General features: G+C 37.1%; 1 protein-coding gene across 4 annotated transcripts in view; it reads right to left on the bottom strand.

Annotated features, from left to right (window-relative positions):
* GATAD2A (GATA zinc finger domain containing 2A) overlaps positions 1–20181 on the bottom strand; it is a 229003-nt gene that overhangs the window by 34455 nt on the left and 174367 nt on the right. The gene's annotated exons all lie outside the window — the stretch shown is intronic.

The raw sequence follows: 20181 nt of genomic DNA, 5'->3' as shown, positions 1-20181 counted from the left end.
CCATAGAGGTAGCAAAGTGGGACACATAATAAGGTGATAGAAAAGTCTGGTTTTATAGTAGAGTACTTGAGGAGGAGACATGTGAGATAAAGTCAGAAAATAGGGTGGGTTGGGGTGGAGACAGTGCAGGCTGCCAGAGACCCCAAAAATCTTCTGATGGTGACCTTTTGCAGACTGAGACAGGTATTAATATTTGTTACACAAAGATGTTGTTTAGTAGTAACCTGGAAAGCATCATGCAGAAGATATGATTTGTTGATAATTCTTAGTTTCATAATTAAAAATAAAAATTTTAAAAGAGAAAAAAAAAAGATGGAGCTACGAAGAATCTTAAATGGCTGGCTAAGAGAGGAATCTGAGCTTTAGTGAATGAATTAAAAATGAATGAAAGAAATGCTTATTAAGTGCTTACTATGAGCCAAGCACTGGGCCAAACTCTAGGGATACAAACAACACAAAGATAGTTCCATCCCTTAAGGAGCTTATATACTACTGGGGAAAACTACACAAAGGGAGTAGTGGCCAGGGAGGGCCCCTTTGGTCCAGAAAGACCCTAAACCTAAAAGACCTGAGTCTCTGGAGGTACAGGGTTTTTCTCACATCCCATCCAGGAGATCATAGCTGAGTTGATTTGACCATGGTTCAAAGCCCCAGAACTAGGAAATAACCACCCCCAGGGGCCAAAGAGTGTCAGAGAAAGGGTATACAAGTGGGCAAGGCAGTTGGAAAGCAGAGTGGGAAGTAGGCAAAGGAGTAAAGTGAAGCATGGCTGAGATTTTCCTGAAAGAGTGCTTTGGGAGAGGAAGTCATCAATCAGGAGTGAGGTCCAGGGAAGAAGGTTGTCCAGGACATTCCATTCAACTCAAACCACGGTAACTATACTATATTCTCCACTATAAATTTTCTCAAATTTAGTATCTGGCTTGAATCTGTATCCTCTTCCCCTATCATACTATCACTGTTCTTCTCTTACCCAACTTCAGCCCTGAATTATTTCAACCATTCATCTCCCTGACCTTTCTTACTCAGAAGCAGTTGAACACAGCAAGCCAACATGATGACTGATTACATTACAAATGTATGTTGACCAGCCTCAACTGAGTCCCCACTTCAGAAAGGGATTCTTTTTGTTTCTTCCTAATTCTCTACCTCCTTCTCCACAGAAGCTATTCCAAAACTCATCTCTCTTCAAGTCTTCCATAATTCTTCCTCTGTCTCAACTAGAGTATATCATTTCCTTACTGAGAAAATTGAAAGCATTCAACTCGAACTCTCTCCTTTTCCAATCTATCCTATATAAATCCTTTATATATAGATGTTGGCATGTTGTCTCCATTAGACTGCAAGTTACTTGGGAACAAGGACTTTTTTTTTTAAACTTTATATTCCTAGTACTTAGCATAATGTCTGGTACATAGTGGATGCTTAATAAATCTCTTTCTCTCCCTACTCCCATGGGTTTAACTATCTTCATTATGTAGGTTAACTCTCCTATTGATAACCAGTCCTACTCTCTTCCTCACTCAACATATCTATAATTGAAATTACTATCTTTATCCTAAACCTTCTCATCTTCCTAACTTCCCTATTACTGTCAAAGGCATCACCATCCTTCCAGTCTCCCAGCTTGGTAACCTTTGTATCATCTTGGGCTCCTCATTCTCCATCTTCATGCCACATATCCAATCAAGCTGCCAAATCTTGTTTCCATCCTCACAACATCTTTCACATCCTGACCCCTTCTCTCTACTTACACAGCTACCACCTGAGTTTAGGTCTTCATTATCTCTCTCCTAGATTATCTATATAACTAACTAATTGGTCTCTCCGCTCCAAGTTTCTTGCCACTCCAAAGCATCCTACACATTGTTGTCAAAGTAATTTTACTTAAACACAGATCTAATCAGGTTACCCCTCTACTCAATTTTCCTCTTGTCTCAGATAAAAATATAAAGTTTTCTTGCTTCACTTTTAAAGCCCTACTTATCTTAGTCCCAACCCAATCTTTCCAAACCCCCCTCCCCACCATCCCCTCTTTCCAATTCAGTCAAACTGGCTTTCTTCTCTCACTTTTACCTCTTGTCTCTACACTTTTGCACTTGCCATTCTCAGCTCAACGCCTGGAGTACAGTCACCTCCTCACCTCTGTCTCAAAGAGTTCTTCTCTTCTTTTAAGATTAATCAGGCACCATCATCTACGTCAAGCTTTTCCTACTCCCTCAACTAGTGATCTCTCTTACCTCTCAAACCACTTTAGCGTTTAGTGATTACATACCCACTCACACACTTATCTTATTGAATTACTTTATATTTATGCTATATATATTTTTGTTTGTACTTGTCCTCCATTAGAATGCAAATTCCTAACAAATAGGGGCTGTTTCATTCTTTGTACTTGCGTCTACTTGTGTCTAACATAATGCCTAGCACTTAAAGAAGAAGGAATAAAAGATTGCCTTGCTATAGCGAGGGCTCATTTGAAGTTGGATAAAATGAATTTATAACGTACCCATGACTTCCTTCAGCTCTGTACTACTGAATAGGAGCAGATGATATGAAAGGTTCCGCAAGGCACATCAAGAGGGCAAGGGGAGAAAGGGGAGTGAGAATAGAAGACAGTTAAGAGTTGATTGGCTAACTACTGGATTAAGATTCAAGAAGGAACAAAGTGAAGTCAGAGCAGGGGTACTAGTCTGAGTAAGTACTGAAGAGTAGTAGAGACTGGAGTTCTCCTTTGGGGTGAGGAACATGTTTATGAAGGACAAGGCATAAGAGGAGATAAAATGATAGCAGGCTATAGCTGGATAGAAGAATGCCTGACTTTTTAAATTAGAGAACTGGAACACTCATGGGTAATGGTGAGATGCAATATGTGACAATTCCTATATGTGGCTGAGGTGCAATAAAGGAGTAGGTGTTAGAGAATAAAAGTTATGGAGTTTGAAGGAGAATCAGCATGGATGCTGAAGTCCCCTATTATAAGGGCAGCAGTTGACAAGGGAAAGATGGTGAGCCAGGTAAGATACTTTTCAAGACAGGAGGGAGAACAACTTTGGGGCTGGTATACAATAGTCATCTGGAGAGGATGGAAATTTTTGATATTATGACCTTCAGATAAAGAGAGGTTGCTGAATGATGGTGCTAAATGGTGAGTCTGGAAGTGGCAACAGGGGCAAGGAGTATTCCAATACCTCCTCAATGACAAGTGTATTGAGAGGTCTGGGCAAAGTCAGTGCTATAAAAAAGGGTAAGGTATTAATGGGAGCTGGTGGATGGAAGAAAAGTGAGAGAAAGAGGTCTAGGAAAATGGAAATTCCAGAAGAGAGTGGATGGGTTTTAGTAGGATAGGGTTGAGGAGAAGAACAAGAGAACAGGAGTTTGGAGCTGGGGATAGTTTTCTCCTAGTAATCAATTAATATAGGGTGAAGAAAATTTGTTAACTATAAGGGTTGGAGTGAGTAGCAGATTAAAAATAAACAACACAGTCTGAAATACAGTTTATTCCTAGGAAAGGGACAGGGGTGATAAACAGTGTTGGGGTCAGGTCTGGTTCTGCTTAAAACTATTTCTATGAATCATTTAACCAACATTTATTAAGTATCATCTCTGTGTAAAGTCCTGTGCAAGGCAAGGGGGGCAATAAAAATAAAATATAATTAAGACTCTGTGTCTGTCTTCATGAATATTATAATCTAGTAGGGGTGATAGAACATGTACACAAATAAAATATATTTCAAAATATGACATTTCTATAAAATGCATAAAGTATCACTCAGTAAATGTCTATTAATAATTTACCATATGTAAAAGAATATTGTGTTCAGATATAACGGGGGTGACATGACTAAACAATCTCTGTGAAAAAGAGTTGGGGGTTTTGAGATATTAAAAGTCCAATATTAATCAACAGTGTTGCATGGCAATCAAAAAAACTAATTTTATCCTATAGTCCTTGGACTGAGGCAAAAACTCAAGGACTAGGGACACTGTATTCTGGTTTTTGATCATACCACACCCTAAGGATTATGTTCAGTTCTGGGTTCCACATTTTAGAATGGACAGTTAAGAGGTTAATCAGGATGACTAGGAAACTAGAACCCATGACATAAGACCAACTGAAAGAACTGAAGATGCTCAGCCTATAGAAGGCTGAGGGAGGAGGTTGGAGGGCAGAGAACAGGAGAGCTATTTTCAAATAAAAGAGCTGCCATTTATGTTTGCTTTATTTGGCCTTAAAAAACAACCATTGTACAGAAGCAAATTTCAGGTAAATGTAAGGAAAAACCTTATAAAAATTACAGATAGCCCAAAGTAGAATGAAACATCTTGGGAGTGAGCTGAATTCTGAGCTTCTGCTGGTGTTCAAGAACGACCTAGGTAACTACTTTTGGGGAATGTTCAATTAACCAACAAGGATTAAGCGCCCTTTGTATGTAAAGTACTTTATTATACAGAGTATTCCTATTTAAATGTACATTGGACTAGGGAACCTCTAATGGTTCTTCAACTTTTGAGAGTCTATAACACACCTTCTTTGCCCTCATAAATATCACAACTTAACAAAGTGGAAATATACTACCTATATTTGTTTTTGTTCAGTCACTCAGTCATGACCGACTCTTTACAACCCCATGGAACATACATCAGCACTGTCCATGGGGTTTTCTTGGCAAAGGTAGTGGAGTGGTTTGCCATTTCCTTCTCCTGTGTATTAAGGCAAACAAAGGTTAAGTGACTTGCCCAGGGTCACACAGGTACTAAGTGTCTGAAGTCAGATTTGATCTCAGGCCCTCCTGATTCCAAGGATGAGCATACTATCCACTGAGCAATCTAGCTCCCTCCATACTACATATATATAATTTCCAATACCTACATAACAAATATTTAATATTCTACATTAATTATAATGCACAATATATGAATATAACAAAATAATATAAACTACATGAACATAAAAGCTCATACAGAGATCATTAGCCTTAAGAAACAGGGAAAAGGTACACATTTATGGCTAAAAGGAACCTACTAGAAAGACCTAAATTCAATTCCTTTCTGTTATCCGCTGTACGACCTGCAGCAAGACACTGAACCTCTCCTAGTCTTAAATTTTCTCATCTGGAATATGGGAATAATAAACCGCATCTATGCTTGTTGTGATGGTCAAATGATATAAAGCTCTTTACAAACCTTTAAACACCATTTCCTATCTTTCTACTGTATCCCTCACAGCACCATGTGTAATGTGAAACACAAAGTATCAGAAACAAGATCAGGTGGAAAACATAAATTACCTAGTGAAAAACTCTTTATCTGATAAAAACTGCTAGGAAAGCTAGAAGTAGTCTGGCAGAAATCAGGCTAAGACCAACACCATATTCCAGAACACATTCTAAATGGATACTTGACCTTAAAATTAAAGATAACACTATAAAAAATTAAAAGAGAAAAACAGATCATATACTTCTCATAGCTATAAGCAGGAGATATATTTTTAACTAAACAAGAGGACAGAGGGAATTATAAGATAAAATGGATAAATTTGATTACTTGAAACTAAAAAGCTTCTGCACACACAACATCAATATATCTAGCATAAGAAAAGGTAAGTAGTCAAATGGGAAAAAAATCTATCAAAGATATATAAACAATTTATACACACAATTGTAGTAGTTCAGTTGTTTCAGTCATGTCTGACTCTTCATGACCCCATTTGAGACTTTCTTGGCAAAGATAGTGGAGTGGTTTGGCATTTCCTTCTCTGACTCATTTTACAGATGAGGAAACTGAAGCAAAAGGGCTAGGTGACTTGTCCAGCATCACATAGCTTGTAAGTGTAAGAGGATCTGAACTCAGATCTTCTTTACTCTAGGCCTGGTGCTCTAGGCCACTGTGACACCTAGCTACCCCTTATACTTACACACACACAAACACACATACACACACACGCGCGCGCGCGCGCACACACACACACACACACACACACACATCCCTAATAGCCATTCTCCAATAGGTAAATGGTCAAAGAATATAAATAAACAGTTCTCAAAAGAATTGCAAATTATTATTCAGAATCCCATCAAAAAATGTTCCCAATCACCAATAAGAGAAACGCAAACAACTCAGGATTTACCCCACATCTTGCAAATTGGCAAAAATGACAAAACATGGCAACAGTCAACACTGGAGGAGTTGTGGAAAGACAGGCACACTAATACATTGTTGGTGAAGCTGTGAAATGGCACAACCATTTTTTAAAACAATCTGGAATTATACAAATAAAGTGACTAAAATATCCATACTCTTCGAACCAGAAGCTCCACTGTTGGACTTACACAGTAAGGAAGCTGTCGCTAAGGACACAAATCCCCATACACTCCAAAATATTTATAGCATCACCTTTTCTCATAGCTAAGAATTAGAAATAAAGTAGATGACCATCAACTGGAGATTGGCTAAACAAACTATGGTTATGGATGTAATGAGATATCACTCTGTTGTAAGAAATAATGTGTGATGAATAAAGAGAAGCATGGAAAGAGCTATATGAACTAATGAAGAGTAAAGTAAGCAGAACCAAGAAAACAATACACATAATAACAAAATATCAACAATGTAAATGGAAAGAATGACAAAAAACAAAAACAGAAGTAAATTTAACAAAATTAAAAGAATCAAACGGGACTTGAATGAAGAGAGATGGGAAGACACTGGAACCTATCCCTTCATAAAGGTGGGAGGTCCACAGATGTCACACATTGCACATGTTTTTGGACTTTTTCAATTTATCAATCAGTTGTGCTGATTTTTTTTCTCTATAAAAAATACTATTAGTTATATGGGATAATTCTGTGGGAGAGGGAGGAGGAGGGAAACGAGATAACTATGGTGATTAAGAAACAGAAAATATCAATAAAAAGTTATTTCAAAAAAGAAATACAAAGCACTTAGGAAAAAAAAAACTATTTAAGTTGTGACCATTCATCATGTAATCATTTATGTCCGTAATGATTCCATTCCTCATGAAGAATATGCAAAGAACAATGCTACAAATTCACAGCTCTATGATGTGTTACATTGTTAACATCCAATACATTGAAAACATGGGATGATCAGGAGGAGCAAATGTGTTCCTAGTTTTTATTTGAACAAGACACATATTTTATCACATTTTCATGAAAAAGAGTATAGGTAGAGGCTAAAATGATTAACAGGGGTCACTAATTTTATATGAATTCCAAGACAGTACAGATAGCTACATTATGGATTCCTCTAGGTGGCGCAGTGAGCCAACAAAATAAACCCTTCAAACTACTGAAAGAGTAATCTTTATTTCTCTCCTCTCCAAATAAAAATTCTTTTTACCTTTCCATTAGAATGCGTCACACTTTGAAACACCATCTTTGGTCCTAAGGCCCTCGACAATAAGGAACTAAGTTTACAGAACAATAGGGATAGGAGGGACTTTAGAACAAAGATGATCAAGCTCAAAGAACTAAAACAAAAAACAAAACAAAACAAAACAAAAAAACCCCAAACCAAAACACATCTAGTCTAACAGTTTCATTTTACAGATGAAGAAATAAAGGCCAAGTAATAGTACAAAGAACTTGTTCAAGGCCATACATTCTGTTATTGACCAGTGGCAATGGTCTTCTGAACATTCTGAATGTATGACTGGTCTGTTCAGCCAGGACCAGAGTCTTGACTCACACAATACCCGTATTACTAGAACTTTTGGTCTTTGATCCTGGGACTCTCACATTAAACAGAAACAAAAAATAGAACTGACTAAAATCCCAATCTTGAGTCTGATTTTAATAAAGTAAATTTCTGAAAAGATTTTTACTGACTTTGCTGAACGTTTCCAAAAAGCTAAGATTTCAAATGTGAGCTTGTGGTACGACTTCAGTTGATTTTCAAGAAAAAGGAACAATTAGAACTTCATTTTTGTAATATAGATATCCTATATATTTACAAATAAAAATTTCAAGGGGCAAACTGAATTTAGTGATATGAATATGGATGAGGTCATTATGTTTTGTTGGCAGAATTCAGTACAAGTTATAGGCTACAAATTCAGTGTTTGGGTTATTAATTCACATAGAGTCCACAGGCTCTTAGTATATATAATGATTTGGCATATAGACTTCTCTGGAGTTTGTGGTTAGGGTCTGGTAAAATCTCATTTCAAAGTTGAAAAAAAAATCAACATATTCATGAAATTAGAGATTTGGGACTTGGAACATGGAATGTCATATAGCTCAAAGATAACTTACAAGTCATCTAGTCTAAGTCCATCATTTTACAGATGAGGAAGTGGTAGCTCAGAGAAGATTTAAATTGTCCAAGGTAATAGCAAATGGTACAGTTGAGACCTGGACCCATACTGTACTCCCAAATCCAGTGCTCTTTTAGAAGGCCTACAGCTTTTTCATAGTAGCTATAAACATCAAATAAATAAACAGGTAAGGATCCTACTGCCATTAGTACTATCTTTTTTCCATGAATATTTTAAATATGACATGCCAATGAATAGAAACCACAATTCTACCCTGGAATATTTCCATGCCCAGACTAAAGGATGATCTATAATGTTAGGCAACAGAAGCCATGCATACAGTGTCACACTCAAAAGGTTGTGAGATTTCCATTACAGAAATCAGGTTTGCCAAACAAGTTTGAGAAGACATGGGTAAGTGGGGAAGACTATTACACTTCAATGATATTTTAAGCATAGGAATCTCAGAACACATCTTTATATAAGAATATGTCTATAAATGTCAATAATTATGTCTGGCAGGAGTGGTGTTACCTTCCCATCAATTATCACACAGCATCCTAGAGCTACAAAAGAGCTAACTTCCTCTCTGTTAATTGAGCCATCAAAAGTCACATGACAAAGGCATTTTTCCTGTTTGGTCATGTGAACCTTCTTTAACTGTTCCTTCTAACTTGAAAACCATGGCAACAACCAGTTATAACCAGCCTGTGACACACAGCCTTCATTTTGTGAAATGAGGTAGGATTCAGGTAGTATAAGAAAATGGAGAAGGCCTAAGTTAAAGGAGTAGTGGCCTTAGAACAGCAGCCATTTCCTGGATTAACTGCACCTTTATAACTTATTTATAAAAAAGGGACATAAATTGTTCAATCATAAAACACCCTGACCTGAAATTGAGCAAGGAAAAAAATGTATTCTTTTAAAAGGAGGAGGAGGAGAAGGAGACAGAAGCAGCAGCTGTTTTTACAGGAAGTGTTTCAAAATTCTAGAACATCCCAATGACGCTGGAATTCAAAGAGCAGTGCTATTTTTATTACTAATAAAACCCTTCCTCTGTCATGAACTCACTTAACAAAAAAAAAAGCTTACATTTGGAAAAATGGGAATGGAAGAATGTGGTAACAAAATACTTTGTTTGACCAGAGACCTAAAGAAATAAAAAACTGTTTCTTTAGCACATGAACATCCATCAAAAATTAATTTCCACTAGAAGTTATGTGTTCTTTGGGTATCAGAGAGTCTATGAAAGCCACATGGCATAACAGCATGATTTAAGCCAGGTATAATGTCAAGATGTGAGTCATTCAGCAGTATTAATAAAAACAAAAACAAAAACAAACAAACAGTAACAAAAAAACTTAAATAAAAAATGTAATCAGGAAAAATCCAGACACCTTAGCATGTGAAAGTTGGAAGTCAGAGGACACAGACTCTCAGAACCGGAAGGGATTTTAGAAACTAACCTGTTCAAATGATGGAAAGAACCTTATAACATCACATATCGTGTTGGATGGGATTTCAGAACTCAGACCACAGAACGTGGAGCTTGAAAGAACCTCGGAGATGACCAGGTTGATGGCAAAGATGAAGCAATCAGGCCCAAGTTCCTCATGGTCAAACCGTCAATAACTTCCAGAGTCAAAACCAGAACTAGTGCTTTCACTATACCACAGCTGCTCATAATGTAACCAAGTCAAACTACCTAGTTCAATCAAAGCAAAACATTCAGGAGCTGGCTACTATGACCACTGGTCCCTGTTTCTAGTCTGACCACTAAAGCCATCATCAACGAGGGCAACCCTTGTAGAAAAGGAACCATCCCTGTCTGCTACTACTAATACTATCTCACTAATTACCTGCCAATAAATGGTCAAATAAGAAAGCTCAAGAACCCTAGGAATAGCAGTGTCTTCCTAAACTACCAGCCCTTTTGTCCAGTCCTATTCCACCCTGCCATCACCTGTCATATATTCTATCATTATAGTGCTTGCATGGATCCTCACAGCCCTTACTTTGGTTTCGAGAAGACGACCTAAATAACAATCAAATTCTGGTATTACCAGGGGAAACCCTGGGTTGTAGCATGAACCACAAGGACAAGAGATTGAAGAACATTCTTATGAGCTCCAATATATAGAGCTGTAGTTGCTTGTACTTCAAAATTCTGCTGTTTTATCAATGTGCAATTAAACAACAACAAAAAAGATAATTTTATCTTAAATTTTATCGGAAGGAAGGTGAAATTTGACCAAATAACCTGTTGGATAACATATAGAGGTAATTAATAGTTGCATGGGATTTGGGGTACTCTTAGAGGAGGGCCAAGATATATAAGTAAATGGAAGTCCAATGCACCTAAAGGTTGGTTAACTAATCAATCTATGTTTAACATAACTGTTCATTTTGATGTTGAGTCCTTTGTTTAGGTCTCTTCAGGTATTCTGATCTAAAATTGTCCATCTGTGAATGCTTTGATGTAGTATAGCAAGAAGAAAACTGAATGCTGAGACAAAATTGAGCAAATCACTTCCATTCTATGTGGAAAATGATTCCTGGATAGTAGTACTTGAATTACCTACCTACCTCATAAGATGATTGTGATAAAAATATCTATAATTGTAAGCATTTTTATATTAATACAAAGTATTCTAACACAAGAGTCAGTGAAACAGTGAACTGCAATTTGATTCAACATAAATAATACTGTGTGTAGAGCTAGCGACTTGTATTGAGCTTTGCGGCATCTACAAAGTTTAGTGATTATCCTGCCTTTTTTTTCTTTCTTTCTTTTTTTTTTGGTGAGGCAATGGGGTGAAGTGACTTGCCCAGGATCACACAGCTAGTAAGTGTCAAGTGTCTGAGGCCAGATTTGAACTCAGGTCTTCCTGAATCCAAGGCTAGTGCTCCATCCACTGTGCCATCTAACTGCTCCCATGATCCTACTTTTTCTATGTAATTTATGCTATCTAGTAGGAGGGATATGGTAATACAAAAAACTATAGTATAAAATAAAATGTAACTGTCTTTAGAGAGGTATAAATGTAGTGCTTTATGAGTTTGGAAATGGAATGAATGATTATTATTGAAAGTGAAGTTGTGGAAGTGGGTGGGAATCAAGAGAAGGTTCCTTGAAAAGGTGGCATTTAAGTTGAGCTTTAAAGGATGAATAAGAATTCAGAGGGGTAAGGATGAAGTATTTTAAACATAAAAAACATCACAGGCAAAAGTGGGAAGTGCCAGCAAATTATTTTTTATAATATGACAAAATTAATGATTTTAATGTGATTTTAAATGTGATCCATGAAAAAGTACCCCTTTTTACCTGATTCAGAAAGTAGATAGCTAAGCCAAAAATATTTTGAGGGATAGTGTGCCAGTTTATTTGATGAGAAAATGTTTTGTGGGGAGAAATCTGACTAAATCTAATTTTACATACAATTAAGTGGTAACTATACACTGGTTCAGCTGGTAAAGGACAACTTACTATTTCCCATGAGCCTAGGGACCATAGTGTAGGGAAAACAGTAGGGAGATATGTGACATATGCAGATAAATGTAGTTATCAATAGTAATTACATAAATCTGTATAAATTGTATAATATGCTATGAAATGAGAGCAGACTCACTTTCAACTAGCAGTATCATAGAGGGCTCTTAGAGGAAATAACATTTGAGATATACTTCAAATGAGAAAGAGAATTGGGATTACTACTTGTGTGACTTTTAGCAAGTTGTGAACCTCCCTGGGCCTTATTTTTCTTATCTGTAAAATGAGTGGGTAGGACTAGATGGCCTCTAGGGTATCTTTCAGCCCAAGATTTATGAGCTAGGATCACAGTATCTCTCTGTAAGTCTGTGTAAGTATGTACGTGTATGTGTACATGTGTGTATATGCATATACTTGTGTGTGTGTTATACATATACACACAACACAGATCCTTGAAGTACAAGTAAGCACTTAAACTTCAAGGATTAGTATGATGTAATTAAATAAAATCACTCCTGTCCCTCCTGCAGATCCTAACTCCTTAAATCTGGATGGGTTCTAAATGTACACCTATGTCCAGAAAACACTGTCCCAGCTTTTGGTCCTAGTGGGTAGGTCTGTGTCTGTTTTTCAGATATTCTTCTTTCCTCTCCTCCCCTAACCTCCTATCTCTCTACACTCATGATTATTACTTGTGTCTCTTTTTAAAGGCTTTTGGATTGGCTAGTTCAAGTGTATGAACACCATCAAGGTTCATATACATATTAGAACGAAAGCTCCTCGTGGGTAGGAACTATTTCTTTGTATCTCTAATTCCAATAATTACTACAGTGCCTGGCACACACTTAGTACTTAATGCTCTTTTATTTCTTTGTCTTTTTGTCATTCATTCATTCCATGATGAATACAGAATAATTTATGGAAGCTTTGTAACTCGGTGACTCTCATTGTTGTAACTTCTTAACAATATATTTCATCATATCAATGTAGGAATAAATGACTGTGTCAGTGAATTCATGACTTGATAAAGACTTTACCATGATGAAAAGACAGAGAGGAAAGATACTTGCCAGATTTCTTTTCTGTCCTCTTTCATCATCATCACACCAGAGCAGAAAATGTAAAGACAGTACCAAAGAAAGGGGCATTGGCTGAAGAAGTAAGGATATGTAGTTCCTATCTCTGGCACTTCCATGAACCCAGTGTTTAAGACTCTGGGAGAAATCACTTCCCCACTTAGGCTCTCCATCCATTTCTGGAACTGTAAAATGACAGGTTTGAATTTGAAGAACTTTAATGTCCTCTTCTAGTGCTGACATTTTTAAAAGTTCTGAGGCCCATTCCAAGTCTAATATATCTAGAACTGTCAAGAGATCTGTTAACTTAAAATACTGATTACGTCTCACACAATCAACTATAAATTGTTCTGGTGAGTTTTAATCAACAAACATTTATTATATTATCATGGAGTCTTTGTAGTAAAAATTCAGGTGTACTACACACTTTCGAATGAAAAATGGTCTCAAATGAATTAATCTAAGTAGGAGAGTTTATCAGCAATAAATTACAAAATAAAAATATTATTTGCTTCACAAACATAAAAGTTTTTCTTCTCTTCAATAGCTGTTAAGTACTGGATTCTTTTTGCCCTTATGGAATTTTTTCTTTATGGATGAAATCCTACGTGGGACCAGTGTACTTTAAATACTACTAGTAATAATAAAAAAATCAATAAGGGAGGTTGGGTTTAACCCATTTTGACAGGCCTCAGGTGCCTGTCTTTCCCTTGGAGAATTTTTTCCATTTAGTTGAGTCTGAGGTTTACTATACTTCCAGCACAAATGGTTAAAATAAACTACAAAGCATTGAATTACCCATGCTTTTCCAAAGAGTCATCAAGATATATGCTCCAGAGAACTAGGTTATGGAATGTATCTTTGGTATCAGGAAGAGAGAGGAATGTAATATAATAACAAGAAGGAGCAATATAAAAGCTAAATGTAATTGGCTCACTACACTCACTCAGTGAATTCAGAAAGGTAGAATTTACTATATCCAAAAGAGAGAGGGGAAAAGGATTTGCCAGATCTCTTTTCTGTCCTCTCTCATCTCACACCAGAGCAGAAAATATAAGATGGTACCAAAGAAAGGCACATTCACAATGCCCTTTTGAACACAGAAGACTGTCCACAATGAACTTTTTCTAGTGCTCTTTGAATCACCAACAACTTTAATTCAGGAACTGCATTTGATTTGGCAAACTATCACCTTAAAGGCTCTCCCTTATGCTTTTAACAGAAAAAATAGAAGATCACTTGAAAAATTTAACAATAGTGACAACTTTGTACAGTGACCTTCTGACTTAATAACACCTGGAAAGGTTAAAAAAAAAAAAAAAAAGGAGGCTTATGCTCAAAGGTGCTTGCTATTGTCACGATATTTTTCCTCACTTAACAGTATTTTATTTTTTCCAGTTACATGCAAATATACTTTTCAATATTCACTTTTACAAGATTTTGAGTTTCAGTACAAACAACAAAAAATTAATTTCCTCAATTTTGCTCCATAATTACAACGAAACTTCCTTCCTTTATTTTAGGGGTATTCTATCTCTCCTGCTCAGTACTGAGGCAGTTAACAATATATTTCAAGTCTAAAAGTGTGCCATAGACAAATAAGCATGGGAACATTGCCCTAGAAGAACTTATGCTATGTGCCATGGAAATAAGGACAGGGGATGAACCTATGATTTCCTCTACTAATACCAAGTCTGCATTTGCTGTGCAACTTATAGCTGCATGGAACACCAAGTAGTTAAGTGACACCCACAGTCACACAGTGTGTGTCAGAATTTGAATCCAGATATTTCTGGCTTTGAGGCCAGTTCTCTATCCATTACGACATGTTGCTTTTCATATATGCTATAGAGCAGGATTTCTTAAACTTTTCCCACTTGTGACCTCTTTTTATGTTTTGTCAGTGTTTGCTGGCGTTGCGTGGCCTGAGGGCGTGCACAGTGCAAAGTGCACATAGGTTGTATTCAGAATCAAGGCTGCAATGAAGTTGCTTGATCCAACATGGGCAAGAGCTGCTTCATTACGCATTTGATTTTGAATCAATTTTTGGTCATTGTGTATTCAGACATCTTTTACTGTTGTCAAATTTTTTGAGACCCATATGTGGTCTCGACCCATAGCCCTGCTGAAAGGATTCTGGGAAGACAGGCAGTGAAGGTCAGAAAATTTCAAGCTAAAGATTTTTCTCCACAAAAGAGATAAAATAGTGTCTCTGAGTGAACACAGAATTGTGAAAACAAATAAGAGTACTGGTAGAAGAGGGGTCCTCCTGGGACAATTAGAGAAGATCTGGACAAGATTTCCTCCCTGTGAAGAGCAAACACCTCCAGGATAGGGTCCACTTCAACAAGTAGCTTACACAATAAGCTGCAAGCCCTGAGGTTAGCTCCTTTGGGAGGCTGCCTCTGCCCCAACCACAGAACTTTTACCCCCAGGGCAGTGAGGGGAGTTGGGTGTCTAACCTGGAGAAGATTGAAGGAAATTTTTTTTGCTGACAAAGAACACCAGACCCAGCTGTGTTGCAGAGATGCGGTGGGGGCAAGAAGGAACCAATCCATGCCCGGTGATTGCACAGGCAGTGGGGTGGGGATGCCTCTGCTGTGGGCACTTACAGGAGGCTGGAGGGCTTGGTATGAGTTCAAGGTTAGAAGGGTAACCCCTATACTCTAAGACTAAAGGTGATTATAAAAACTAAATTATTACAAAAAAAAAAAAACCTCAACCACAGAGAGCTATTATGAAAATAGAAAAGATTGAAGATCGTCTTCAGAGGAGGATACTGAAGCAAAGAAACTCTATTCTACCCCAAAGAGTAATGTTAAATGGTCAAGTGCCTAAAAAGAACTCACTGGAGAACTTAAAAAAGACTTAAAAAAAATCAAATGAGACTGAGGAAAAACTAAAAAGAAAAATAAGAATAACACAAGAAAAACAAGGATTATGAAAGGAAAGTCAACCAATTAGAAAAGGAGATCTAGAATCTTAAGAAAATGACTCCTTGAAAATCAGAAGTGGGTAAGGGGAAGCCAATGAAGTTATAAGAGATGAAGAAATAAAAAAACAAAATATAAAGAATTAAAAAATAGAAGAGAATGTGAAAAATCTCATAAGAAAAACAATGGATCTACAGAAGAGATCAAAAAAAGAAAACATAAGAATAATTGGACTACCTGAAAGATCTGATCAGAAAAAGAATTTTGACACAATAACACAAGAAATAATTAAAGAAAACTGCCCTGAAGCATTAGAACAAGAGGGTAAAGTAGAAATGGAAAAAATCCATCAATTACTACCTGAAAGAGATCCTATGAGGAAAACTCACAGGAATATTATAGTCAAATTTCAAAACCCTCATATCAAAGACAAAATATTACGAGCAACAAGAAAAATACAGTTTACATATGGTATAAATTAGAATTACACAAGACCTAGCAGTGGCAACACCAAAAGATCACAGGTCTTGGAACATTGTCTACTGAAGAGCAACAGAACTGGGCTTCCAGCCCAAAATATCATACTCAGCAAAGCTAAGCATAATTCTGAATATGGAAAAAAAAAATGGACATTTGGTCAGACTTTCAGGTCTTTGTTAAAAAACAAAACAAAACAAAACCACTCAACCCTGAACTCGATAGAAGATTTAACATACAAGAGCGAAGAGAAATATAAGGTACATACCAATGACCAATCACAAGGGATTAAACAACTATAAAATGTTTACCTTTTATGTATGAAAAATGTAAAACCTATGACTAAGATATTACTAGTAATTAGGTAACTTACAAAGAAGATTCGGGTAGACCTGAGTATGATATGATTTCAAAAACTAAAACCATTCAAGTACAGATAAAAGAGTAATTATCTTTTACAAATGAGGTGCAAGAGGAATAACCAACACAGAGGAATTAGATGGGGGAAGGGAGAGGGCTGTTCTGGAAATCAACTCTCATCAGGAATGGGTTTAACAGAGGAAAATACATATATATTTAGAAGAGTATAAATGAGGTCTTAGTTTTGAAAGAAACACAACTCTAAGGGGATGGGGGAGAGGATAAAGGAGGGATCTTTAGAGGGGAGGGTGTGGGAATAGGTTAAAAGGGAGATACAGAAGGGGGTTTAGATTTAGGGGAATAGGAGGATAAGGGAGCGATTGCTGGAGTCAGAGTAGGTTAAGTAATAGGAGGGTAAGGTAGCAGGTAAAAGTAAAGTAGAGAAGTTAGAAGAGATAGTAAAAATAAAGAGATATGCACAAACATAAAAAAGATTAGGAGTAGAATCTTAGGGAAAGTATATGTTTATATATGTATGTGTATATATGTGTAAGTGTATGTATATATCAATACTTACATATAAATACATCCAATGCTCAACTGCAGCCTTGAGGTGGTGGGTAGGGGGGAGGAAGGGGGAAAAAAGTAAAAAATGTATAGCAGAGAACAAAAGAAAACCTACAAGGAAGCAAAGAAAAGATGGACAGCTTTCAACATAATGAACAATATTTAATATATAAGTTTTCTTGAAATGAAAAGTTATCACCACGTAATTTGAATCCTTTTCCCATGTTCTGCTGTGCACATGACATTTTTGGTTTTTTTCTTATTTTATATTTAAGTTTTAGCATTTGTCTAAAATAAAAAAAGGAAAGGGGGAAAAAAAAAGTGCTACTAGAGAAGATACCAAAAACTCTAAGCTACCCTCTGAGCTGAAGAAACTTATAATCAAGTTAGGAAGATAAGACAGATAAAAACAATCTAGAATAAATGGTAAATTAAGTAAATACACACACACACACACACACACACACACACACACACACACACAAACTTGAGTATTTATAAAATACCATACAAGCTGGAAGGAAGGGCAGGATTATTGGAGATCAGAAAAACACCTTCTCATATAGAAGTGGGACTTGAATTAGAATTTAAAGGATGGCAAGGATTTGGAGAAGGGAGGTCATTCCAGAAAAGGCAGTCAATAAACATTTATTAAGTACCTACCACGTGCAAGGCACTATACTAAGTGCTAGGGAGTTTAAAAAAAAAAAAAGAAAAAAAAAGAAGGCAGGGGCAGCTAGGTGGCGCAGTGGATAGAGCTCCAGCCTTGGAGTCAGGAGGACCTGAGTTCAAATCTGCCCTCAGACACATAACACTCACTACCTGTGTGACCCTGGGCAAGTCACTTAACCCCAATTGCCTAAGGGACAAAAAAAAAAAAGAGAGATACAATGGAGAGGGACATATAATGAGGGAGATCTAATAGGATTGCCTTTCATCCCTGAGGGCCCAGTTGAGATTGTCTAACATAATTTGTAGAGACCCCAATCAGAATGGTTGTATGATCTTCTCCACCTAATTAAGGTAGCATGTGTCTAGGAGCTAAGGCAGTAGATGGTGGGAGTCATCCAAGGTTGAGGCTTTGCAGGAAAGAGCTGGCAAAATGATAAGGTGGGAGGGGGGCAGGGACTCAAGAGGGCAGTGCAGAGTTGATTTGGTTCACTTAAGGGGGCAAGATGGGTAGAGGAGGAGACAATCACTAGCACAGGAGAGATGGTCTAGGAAACACTGAGGAGTCATGCACGGGGTGGGGAACTTTTGGCCTCGAAGCCACATGTGGTCCTCTAGGTCCTCAAGCCCGGCCCTTTGACTGAATCCAAACTTTAGAGAACAAATCCCCTAAATAAAAGGATTTGCTCTGTAAAACTTGTACTCAGTCAAAAGGCAGCACCCAAGGACCCAGAAGGCCTCAGGCTCCCCCACCCCTGGGTCAAGGGATTAGAGGTCACAGTGTGGATAAGAGTAGGTTTACATAAGGGAAGGCAGAGGGAGAAGGGAAAAGGTCAGTGGATTATGGTTGAATGATGGGATTTAAGAATGGCACATTTGTGGAAGGTACAAGATCAAGGAAATAACCATCTTTTTGTGTGGCTGAGATAGGGTGGGGGAGTAGGTCACAGGAAGTAAATAGTTTGAGGAATCGCTTATGGTTAGGGTGTTTGAGACAGTTAATATGTAAACTGAAGTCCTCTAACATAAGGGCATTCTAGAAAAGAAGGAAAAGAATCACAGAATCTCAGAACTGAAGGAACATAAAGGTTACCTAAGTTTGATGTACCTAATGGAAGAATCTCCTCTACAATTCCTCCAATAAGCAGTCACCAAGGATCTACCTGAAGATCTCCAGAAGAGAAACTCACTCTCATATAAGGCATTCCATTTCACTTTGGGGCACCTTTAATTATTAGAATGTTTTTCTTTATTCAGAAGTGAAATCTGCCTCCCAGAAATTTTCATACACTGGTCCTAATTCTGCCCTATCTCCCAGGGTTGTTGTAAGATCAAATGAAATAAAATGTAAAGTGCTTAAGCACAGAGCCTTGAATATAGTAGGCACTATAATATACACTATATGAAACAGTATATAATAATATTCCCCTTCTTCTCTCCCCCTCCTCCTCCTGCCCTACCCCCACCCCAAGTACTTTTCTTGCTGGGACCTAAGACTTCTTCATCTATAAAATGAGAGGATTAGACTTAATAAACTCTTAAGTTCCTCTAAGATCTCTATGTGAGTACATGGGTATATACCCATATATATATAAAAAGTCATCACATTACAGCACAGAATAATAACTGATGCTTACAACTTCCTGAAAAGAAAATTCAGCCCACTTTCCTTCCTTTGTTTAATTCTGGCTTTTCATTTGCAGCATATGTCCAAAAGGTATGTGTCTGTGAATGAGTGTGTATGCGTGCAGATGACTGTTTAGGTTATCCATCTAAATTCATATCATAGATGGACAGTATCAATTCTTCATCCTATGGTACGTAATTAGGCCAAACTCTTTTTAGTGGTTATGAATTTCTCTCAGGAGGTAATATTCCAGGGCTCAAAGCAACCAGGACATTGTCAACTGCAAAAAGGAACATCTAGATTACCTTATCATCTGTAGAGATTCCCTTTTCAACCAAGACTTGCAGAACGTTATTTCTGCTGTTATATCACATCATCTAACAGTCTCTAAAGGGTTAAAAATAATTACTACACAGAGGGCAAATAAACAGCAGGTGCAAGCAGGCTCTAATACAAAGCAAAAAAGGTACTTTGGAGAACTAGAAATCAATGATTCTCTTTAGGGAAATAAAAAATAGGTAAACTGGTCATGTGGCAAGAGTAAAGGTCAGCAAATGACCAGCCTTAGTGTTCCCAATGGTATCCCTGTGATGTCAGGAGAAAGTGAGAAAGGTCTTCAAGAAACTTACTGGAGAGGAACATACAAAATGATGAGATCACAGATTCATTTCACTAAGTATATTCTAAAAAGATAGAAAAGTGCA

This window comes from Vombatus ursinus, unplaced genomic scaffold (genome assembly GCF_900497805.2).
Source record: "Vombatus ursinus unplaced genomic scaffold, bare-nosed wombat genome assembly UNPS02009173.1, whole genome shotgun sequence".
Classification (NCBI taxonomy): Eukaryota; Metazoa; Chordata; class Mammalia; order Diprotodontia; family Vombatidae; genus Vombatus; species Vombatus ursinus.
The sequence above is the reverse complement of the archived record's forward strand: the minus strand, read 5'-3'. Positions and strand labels throughout refer to the sequence as shown.